At 42.9% G+C, this 10463-nt stretch overlaps 1 protein-coding gene across 3 annotated transcripts in view; it reads right to left on the reverse strand.

The window, feature by feature from the left end:
* Positions 1-838, reverse strand: part of ARMC1 (armadillo repeat containing 1) — a 69245-nt gene extending 68407 nt beyond the window's left edge. The window contains exon 1 of one of the 3 annotated variants that reach the window (XM_082259148.1): positions 719-838. The gene's annotated coding sequence lies outside the window, so the exon portion shown is untranslated. Of the gene's footprint in view, positions 1-682 lie in introns of all 3 variants that reach the window. The other 2 variants (XM_082259147.1, XM_082259149.1) reach the window with 2 other exon arrangements.
* Positions 839-10463: the final 9625 nt, after the last annotated feature.

Raw genomic sequence — 10463 nt, forward strand, 5'->3', positions numbered from 1 at the left:
GTCATTACCCAGGATGTCAATGAGGGGTGCCATGTGATGCAATAAAATGCAGCATATCAGCATTGTGTAGCAGCTCACTGCACCCCACCTTCTGGCTGCATTACTGTGGGAAGGGGCACATAGAGAACAATTGTTTTCTGTGTGTCCTGGCAGTAGGGTTGCCCCCTCATGCCTTTAAACCAGGACATACATTCTATCACAGGTTCTGAGGCTGATTAAGGTGGAAATTGAACTTACTTAATGCCTTATGTGCATTATATCAGCCTCAGAACCTGTGTAATTAGTGTGTCCTGGTTTAAAGGCATGAGGTGGCAACCCTACCTGGTGGTGACCAGCATTTATCCAGGGCAGTGTAACAAGGACGCTTTAAGCATTGCATTGTGGGAAGTGAGGGCAGCATACCAGGAAGTACCATTCTATCCAGCCCACCTTGTACAGTACGGGGGGGGGGGGGGTTTCTATCATTCCTATACACAATCCGGATTTTTATAAGAAACCTGCTGTACTACACGACCGATCTCTCCGGTACAGTCAGTGATTTCATCTATCTATGGAGGGAAATGTCGTTGTCGGCCAGCCTGCCCCTGTGACTCGTTCATTCCTGTACATAATGCCGCCTGTGTACAGGAATGTGTCGCACATTCACACTCCGCACCGCACACAATGCCCGCACATCACTCACACCGTACCGGGCGGAGACACAACGGAAAAGCCTCACCGATAACTGGTCCGGGCCCCTGCAGCCACGGCCCGGGTCCACCTCCCACAAGTCTGACCGATTATTGGCTATTAACAAACCAAGGCCCAACCAACCAATCATACGTTTCCTTCTAGAAACCTTCTCCTATTGGTTAATGAAGTGACGTTTCCCTGACATTGGCTGCCATATTTTGTGTGGGCAGGAGCAGCCAGTGCAGAGAAGGTCAACGACCCGTCTCTCCACATTAGACAGGTTGCTGTATAATATATATTGTGCTGGAGTTCTGACGCTGCAAATGGCATAGACAGAGGATATCTTCATATCAATGTTCAATTGCAGACCATTCTAAAAATCTGCATGCTGCATTTTCTGTATTAACCACTTGAGCTCTGAAAGATTTTCCCAGAGCACTGCGCTACTTTTAACTGGTAATTTGCAGTCATGTAACGCAGTGTATATCACTTTTTTGCACACAAATAAAGCTTTCTTCAGGTGGTATTTGATCACCACTTAGTTTTTTCTTTTTATTTATATAAAAAAAAAAAAAATGTTGAGAAAAAACATTTTTTTACTTTTTGCTATAAAATAAAAATGTTTTTTTTTTAATTACATTTCTTAATACATTTGGCAAAAAAAATAATCTGCTACATGTTTTGATAAAAAGAAATATATAAGTATATATTGATTGGTTTTCGTAAAAGTTATAGCGCCTTACAAACTATGGTACAGATACTGAAACTTTTATTTTTTTTTATACTACTTATGGTGGCAATCAGCGACTTATAATGGGACAGCAATAGTGCAGAGGCCAATCTGACACTCATTGACGCTGGGGGGAACTGACTAACTGACACTGACATCGCCAGTGACATTAATACAGTGATCATTCCTAATACTATACACTGTCACTGTACTAATGGCTGGGAAGGGGGTGATCAAGGGGTTAAATATGTGCCTAGCTATAGGTAATGTGTGAAAAGTGTGCTGCTTTTTATTAAAGATCTCTCAGTGTCCCATTTCTGCTCTTTCAGGGTTCCAGGCCTAAGCTGGGCTTTGCCCAGAGATGTATAGTAACTAAGTAGAACTACTTCCCTACTGTACTTAAAGCAGAGTTCCACCCTGGAATTTTATTTTTTTTTTAAAAATACCCCGGGACAGTCAGGGCTAGTGCATTCCACAATAGCTAGCCTCTGATCTGTCCCGGGTTGCACTTACCTGTTAGGACAAATACTTACCTTGAATAAGTATTGTCCAGCGCTGCCATCTCAGATGTGGGCAGCTTGAAGCCAGTACGATCCTCTTCTGCGTCCTCTTCCGCCTTCTTCGGTCCCACGATGCCCTGCGCCGGCCCCGCCGTCACTTCCGGGCGCGCGCGTCATCCCTTCACAGCTTCTGGGCATGCCCAGAAGCTGTTTAGAAGGGGATGACGCGCGCGCCCCGAAACTGACGTCGGGGCCGGTGCAGGGCAATGATTCCTGGGAGCGATGACGTTCAGCTCCCAGGAATCATTGCAGAGCCAGGAAGTGACGACGGGCCGAGGAAGAAGGAAGTAAGGTAAGTATATTTTCTTCGCTACGAGGTAAGTAAAAAAAAAAATGCGATTAGCCATTTGTTTTTCAGGTGACCCGGAGCGAGAAGATGGAGGTAAGTATGAAATTAGGGTGGAACTCCACTTTAAGTACCGAAAGGCGGTATCTGTACTTTCCTGGAGTAGAATTTTTTTCTCCTACTTCCACTTCTACTTCACTACATTTTTTCGATGATTTCAATACTTCTACTCCGATATATTTTTTTTTTTTGTGCTGCATGGTTACTCGTTTCTATTATAAAAATGACCACTGCCAGAACAGTAGATGGCAGGTTTCATGAAGTTCAAAACATGTGTATTATCAGCGCATACGAAAATAAATGCTACTGTATGTATAAATAAAAGCTGCATTTGAAATAATAAAAAACAATATGATGTTCAAACTTTTGACTTCTTTCTTTAATAACTACATAACACAGTACTTGTACTTTTACTTTCAGTACTTGAGTAGCAAATTTTTTTAAAAAACTACTTGCAATACTTAAGTACAAAAAATGTTGAATACTTTAGTACTTCTACTCAAGTCACTTTTTGATCGAGCACTTCCACTTCTACTCAAGTCACTTTTTGATCGAGCACTTTGCACAAAAAGCAAAAAATGATGTTCCCAAAATGGCCCTACCGTAATTTCACAAAAAAGAAACGAACAATACCATAAATGATGAAGATATGTCTCACACAGTGACCGTTGGACGGAACTGATGCATAAAAAGAAAAAAAATGAGGTGAAAGACAGAGTGTCTATCGACCACACAAGAGAACAACTAAGGGCACTGAGGAGACAATAATGGTGTGTAAAAAAGAGATATTGAATTTATTTGGTACGTATGCCTGAAAAAAACAGGGTGATACAAGTGACAGTATGTGGCACAACAAAACAATAAAACCAATTAAAAACCACTAACACATGTGTGCTGAATTGCCATGGACTTGATAGACTATAGACACTCTAGTGTGTCAATGTATGCAAATAAGCCTATACTGACTCATTCAGTGAAGCCTCCAGATGATTCTTATTGCACAATGTCCCAATGTATAGCAAAATGCAACAGGTTCCCAGCGGGATATTCAAACATGATAATAGGATGAGGCAAGGATGAATCCAATTAGAGGAAACTGTGGTGCTGGGTCCTGATGGAGATCAAAAATGCAAAAATATATGGAGCCACAGTGCTGGTGGACTGAAATGCATAGATCTGTAAGCCCCAAATGTGGAACAGGATAACTTGCAGGGTTTGTATCCCAAACTCAGGAAAGATGATACCGCCACAAAAATGTCCTCTAATAAAATAAATCCGATACTTGCCGTGTTGGAGATTTAATGATGAACACCCGGTATAAAGATGGTAATGGCCGTTACATGCATCTACAGCCTAATCCCTGGGACTCGGGTCACCAATGCATATACAGGTGATCAAAGGTATAGTGTATGAAGCCAACTGATGGATCAAAGGCAATTGCTGTATGTGTCCTTACCTTCTTCAGAGCTCTGAAGAAACTGACGTCCAGTCAGTGAAACGCGTCAGCGTTGGTGTCTATTGCTTACACATCCTGAATTTGCCTGCTCCGCAACCCCAGGTTTTCTGCATGTTGTCTTACCGGCTGTTCCCCCGTCTCCATACTCGATGAACCGGACATGACGTCAGGCCGATACTCACGGACCTGCATGTCCGCTACAGGATACCGGCTGAGTGAGTGCAGGGGTTGAACGCCGCACAAGGGACACTACGGACCAGCAGATCCTCGGTGCCAGACGGAGGTACAGACACATACAGCAATTGCCTTTGATCCATCAATCATCTGGAGGCTTCAGTGAATGAGTCAGTATAGGCTTATTTGCATACATTGACACACTAGTGTCTATAGTCTATCAAGTCCATGGCAATTCAGCACACATGTGTTAGTGGTTTTTAATTGGTTTTATTTTTTTGTTGTGCCACATACTGTCACTTGTATCACCCTGCTTTTTTCAGGCATACGTGCCAAATAAATTCAATATCTCTTTTTTACACACCATTATTGTCTCCTCAGTGCCCTTAGTTGTTCTCTTGTGTGGTCGATAGACACTCTGTCTTTCACCTCATTTTTTTTCTTTTTATGTACAGAAATCCAGCCACACATGCGCATATGTGCTGATTGTTTCGGCCAAGTCTTAAAGTGGTTGTAAAGGCAGAAGCAGGGCCGGCCCTACCATGGGTGCCAGTGCGGGACCAAAGCGTGCATTCTCCTTTGTGCACGAGCACAGCGGGACAGGGGAACCTTTTAACATTTTTAAAATAATTTATATTATTTTTTTATTTATTTTTACATTTTTTTATCACTTTTATTGCTGTCACAAGTAGAGATGAGTTTTGAGTTCGAGTCGAACCTTAGTTCAACTTGAACATTGGCTGTTCGCTTGTTCGTCGTATGACGAACAAATGTGCTTCTTCGCGGGAAATTTGATCACCCGAACATAATGCACTGCGCGCGCGCACGCGTGCAGTGCATTGTGTGATTAGCCAAAGCATGCACCCTGACCTCCATGCTTTGGCCAATCAAATCATCTCTGCCATGATTGGACAAAGGCAGACTGTCCTTAACCAATCATGGCTCAGGGGCTAAGTACACGCTGCACACTATATAAAGGTTGCTCACACAGCAGCCGCGTGTAGTGTGACTGTGTGGGCGAGATAGAAAGTGGTTGAGGCAGAGAGATGAACGTGATTGAGGCAGAGAGAGGAGAGTGATTTGCAATTCATCAGACAGTGCAGTGTAGTCTAATTAGAGACATTGCTAGCAGTGAGTTAGGCGGGGAGAGGATCGTGATTGAGGCAGGGAGAGGAAAGTGATTTGCAGTTTATCAATTGATTATATATTAGGCCATTGAGTATCTATCGGTCAGTTCAGTATAGAGCATACATTGATCTCTCTCTATATATAGGACAATTGATTATATATTAGGCCATTGAGTATCTGTCGGTCAGTTCAGTATAGAGCATACATTGATCTCTCTCTCTCTAATTGATTACATTTTAGGTCATTGAGTATCTATTGGTCAGTTCAGTATAGAGCATACATTGATATCTATATACAGTATATATATATATATATATATATATGTATGTATATATATATATATGTATATATATATATATATATATATATATATATATATAAATATGACGGTTGAGTATATATTAGGGCATTGAGTATCTATCGGTCAGTTCAATATAGAGCATACATTGATCTCTCTCTCTCTCTCTCTATATATATATATATATATATATATATATATATATACAGTATCTATATATATATATATATATATATATATATATATATATATATATGACAATTGAGTATATATTAGGCCATTGAGTATCTATTGGTAAGTTCAGTATAGACCATACATTGATATCTAATAAATATAGGCCACTTGAGTATATATTAGGCCATTCAGTATCTATTGGTCATTTCAGTATAGACCATATATCGATATCTACATATATATATAGGCAACTTTAGTATATATCAGGCCATTCAGTATCTATCGGTCAGTTCAGTACATATCAGCAGTGCATTATACATAGATTATATATTGATCAACCAGTAATAAAACCCCCCCAAAATCCACATAATGTCCGAAAGGCCAACAAGGAGAGGCAGACGCTCACAGGCAACGAAAAGAGGGCAAGCAGCCTCTGTGTCCACAGTGAAAAGTGGTGGTCACAGACATGGTGCATCCTCTGCAGACGGGGCACGCCCGTCCTTTTTTTCCAGTGCAGGCCGTGTTATTCAGCCACAACATGTAGAAGAGTTGGTGGAGTGGATAAATAAGTTGTCCTCATCCTCCTCGTCCTCTGACACCCACGCTCATACTAGTTTGCCTTCTACCATAGCTGCCAAAGCGGCCCATTCCACAGGCTCCTTCTCCACAGCTACTCCTTCTGTCGTCCCACCATCTTGCACGGAGGAGTCACCTGAACTATTCAATCATAGTGTCAGTGAAATGCTTCTGGAGGATGCGCAGCAATTCGAGTTCTGTGATGTTGGTTCCCAGGTTGATGAAGGGAGTAACGTGAGCCTAGAGAGAGGGGGTGACAATGACGGACAAGAAACTAGCAGTCACAGCTGCAGCATACTGCCAAGTTTGCTCCAGTGACGAGGAGGGAGGGGATGATGAGGTCACTGACTGTAATTGGGTGCCTGACAGGATAGAGGAGGAGGAGGAGGCGGCACTGAAATGAGGTAGGATGTGCTCCAGGGGCCACCATAGGAGTAGCCAACCCATTGCATCACAGCACAAAGACAGGTGCAGGGTGCTGTAAACTTCCCGCGGACTTCCAAAAGTTCATTAGTGTGGGCTTTTTTCAGCACATGTGCAGCATTGCTGTTTGCAACATCTGTCTGAAGCGGATCAAGCATTGCCAGAACACCAGCAGCTTGACATGGACATATGACGACCTGCCATGCAGTCCGTTGGCAACAGCACCTGAAAGAGCCACAAGATAAAAACTAGCATATTTCACCTTGCTTCTCATCTGGAATCTCTATATCTACTATACCTCATGTCAAAAACCTGCATTGAGAGGAATGATGGTATAGCAATGAGTGCCACAGAGACTTACACCCAATCTGCTAGCAGTACACCACCACTTGATTTGAGCAGCAGGCAAATTTCACTACCGCAGTTGCTGAACCGTAAAAAAAAATATTGCTCAGCGTCTTAATGCTAGCTTGGCCAAATTGCTAGCACTATTATTGCTGCCTTTTCATCTGGTAGACTCTGCTCCCTTTCGTGAATTTGTGGAATGTGCTATACCACAGTGGCAGGTACCAAAAAGACATTTCTTTTCGCGTAAGGCCATTCCGGCTCTCTACCGTCATGTGGAAGGTAGTGTTTTGGCCTCATTGGACAGAGACTCTTGGTCTACCAGGCATGGACAGGGACGTTACATTTCCTTCATGGCGCACTGGGTAACTCTGCTGGCAGCTGGGAAAGATGCAGGACAGGGTTCAGTGTTGCAGCTTGTTTTGCCACAATGCCTCCAGAAAAAGGGGGTGCTGGTTCTGCCAGATCTGGCTACTCCACCACCTCCTCCTCCCCCTCTTCTTCTTCCTCCATGTCCTCTTCTGCTCAATTGTCCTCTGAAGCAGCAGTGCTCCCTAGGCGTTCAAGGGGCTACACAAGCAGTCGGGCTAAAAGATGCCATGCCGTGCTTCAGTTGGTCTGTCTAGGGGATAGGAGTCACACCGGGGCAGAGATTCTGTCAGCTCTGCAGGGGCAGGCTCAGAGATGGTTGACGCCACGACACCTTGAGCCAGGAATGGTTTTATGCGACAATGGCACCAACCTTCTCTCCGCCCTCCAACAGGGACACATGACACATGTTCCATTCTTGGCAAATGTCCTGAATCTGGTGGTGCAGCATTTCCTAACCAGATACCAGGGCTTCCAAGATCTCCTGAGGCAGGCCAGAAAAGTCTGTGGCCATTTCCGGCGTTCATACAATGCCCATGCTCGCTTATCTGACATTCAACTGGAATTCAACCTGCTCACCAACCGCCTCATTTGTGACATGACCAACAGGTGGAACTATATGGCACCACCAACAACTAAAGCCCAATTTTTCTGCACCTGTATGACAAGTACATGCGATTTCAAAATTTGTATGGAATTTTTAGCAGCAGGGCCCATTCCTGCGCCCAGCAAGAGTAACTACGAGGGGTTACAGTGTTAAGGCACCACCATCAACCAATTTTGATGATTGGAATGTACTACTCTATTAGTACCTTTTTTCCTTATGGGGCTTGTTCTGGTTATGTCTCTGGATACGTGAGATACTGTATATGGAGGCAGTATCAGCACTAAAAGGATTGGATTGTCGTTCTCCGCACTAAAAATATTGTCTACTGTGGGAGATTTCATGCTCTACTAGATTGGTTGGAAGGTAAGAGGCAGTGTAATCAGTGTCTGGTAGTGGCTTCATTTGCACTCCTGCCTGATTGGTTGATTCACTCCCCCCAAACAAGTGTAGGTGTAATTTAAATAATAGAGACAGAATATCAACCAAAAATACAGAAAAAACACGATACAAATGTTATAAATTGAGTTGCAGTTCAGTGAGTAAGATAAGTATTTGATCCCCAGGCAAAACATGACTTAGTAAGTGTTAGAGAAACCCTTGTTGGTAAGCACAGAGTTAAGATGTTTCCTGTAGTTGGTTACCAGGTTTGCACACATCTCAGGAGGGATTACGGCCCACTCTTCTTTACAGATCTCTAAATCCTTAAGGTTTCTTGGCTGTTGCTTGGCAACTCGAAGTTTCAGCTCCATCCATAAATTTTCTATAAGATTGAGGTCTGGAGACTGGCTAGGCCATACAATGACCTTAATGTGTTTCTTCTTGAGCCACTCCATTATTTCCTTGACAGTATGTTTTGGGTCATTGTCATGATGGAAGACCCATCCACAACCCATCATCAGTGTTCTGGCTGAGGGAAGAAGGTTCTCATGCAAGATTTTACAATACATGGCCCCTTTCATTGACCCCTCAATGCAGCAAAGTCGGCCTGTACCTTTAGCAGAGAAAAAGCCCCAAAGCATCATGTTAACACCCCTGTGCTTGACTGTAGGAATGGTGTTCTTAGAGTCATAGTCAGCATTTCTTCCTCCAAACAAGCCGAGCCAAGCTAATGACAAAGAGCTCAATTTTGGTCTCATCTGACCACAGCACTTTCTCCTAAAATTCAGACAGTTGCATGTGCCAGGTACATGTGCCTTCTTGAGAAGGGGGACCTTGGGGCACTGCTGGATTTCAATCTATGGCGGCATATTGTGTTACCAATGTTTTTTTTGGTGACTGTGGTCCCAACTGCCTTGAGATCATTCACAAGCTTCTCCCTTGTAATTCTAGGCTGATCCCTCACTTTGCTTATGATCATCCTTACCACATGAGGTGAAATCTTGTATGGAGCTCCAGACCGAGGACGATTGATGTTTTTTTAAATATTTCTTCCATTTGCAAATAATCCAATAGTTTTCTCCTCACCAAGCTTCTTGCAGATGGTCTTGTAGCCCATTCCAGCCTTGTGCAGGTCTACAATCTTGTCCCTGACGTCCCTTTACAGCTTTTTGGTATTGCTAATGATAGTGAAGTTTGAATGGAAGAAAGAGATTCTGTGGATAGGTGTCTTGCTAAAAAGCCAGAATTATTGTTGGTTGGTAGGATATAAAATACGTACCGTATTTATCGGCGTATAACACGCACCGGCGTATAACACGCACTTCAAATTTAGGAGGGAAGTTTTAGGAAAAAAGCTTAAATTTGAAATAAACAGCATTGAACTCAGAACTTTTTTTTTTTTTTAGTCAAATGCAGCCTCTTCAGCACATTGTTTTATATGGTATATATATATATGACTTTACAATCACTGTAAAGGAACAAGCTGAAGTAAGATGATATACCCTACAGACATAAAGCATATACAGGAAACCTTGAATACTCTTCATTCATTAATATTTAACCAGGCACACTGTGCTAGATGTGCTGATGACAATTCATAAATGACTGCTAGGACAATAGTATAACCAATATCTAAAAATCAATAGACTTGTGTGCAATTATTGGAAGAAGAAGTCCATAAAATAAAAGCTATTAAGAATTTAGCCATGTACCGTACTTGCAGCGATATATTGGTATATTAAAAACAGTCCAGGCAGCGCTGAGAAGCAGAGGAGGGGGGTGGGCCAGACCGAAGGGAAGCGAGGACGAGCGGCCGCTGTCATCAGAAGTCCCGGCATCTACCTATGATAGACGTCACACGTCCCGCGTCCCTGCATTGGACCACTGTGCTGTCTATCATAGGAGGCGGGACTTCCTATGACAGACACCGCTCGTCCTTCCTTATACTCGGCCCGGCCCGCCCCCCTCCTCTGCCTCTCAGCGCTGCCCCGGACTGTTTTTTTTTAACTAGATCGGCGTATAACACGCACTGGTGTTTTGCCCTCCATTTTTAGGAGGAAAAAGTGCATGTTATACGCCGATAAATACGGTATTTACTCACTAAACTGCAACCCAATTTATAACATTTGTATCATGTGTTTTTTTTCTGGATTTTTGGTTGATATTCTGTCTCTATGATTTAAATGAACCCCTATGATAAAAATCGTACACCTATTTCTTTGTAAGT

Source organism: Pelophylax lessonae (genome assembly GCF_965119305.1).
Source record: "Pelophylax lessonae genome assembly, chromosome: 5".
Taxonomy (NCBI): domain Eukaryota; kingdom Metazoa; phylum Chordata; class Amphibia; order Anura; family Ranidae; genus Pelophylax; species Pelophylax lessonae.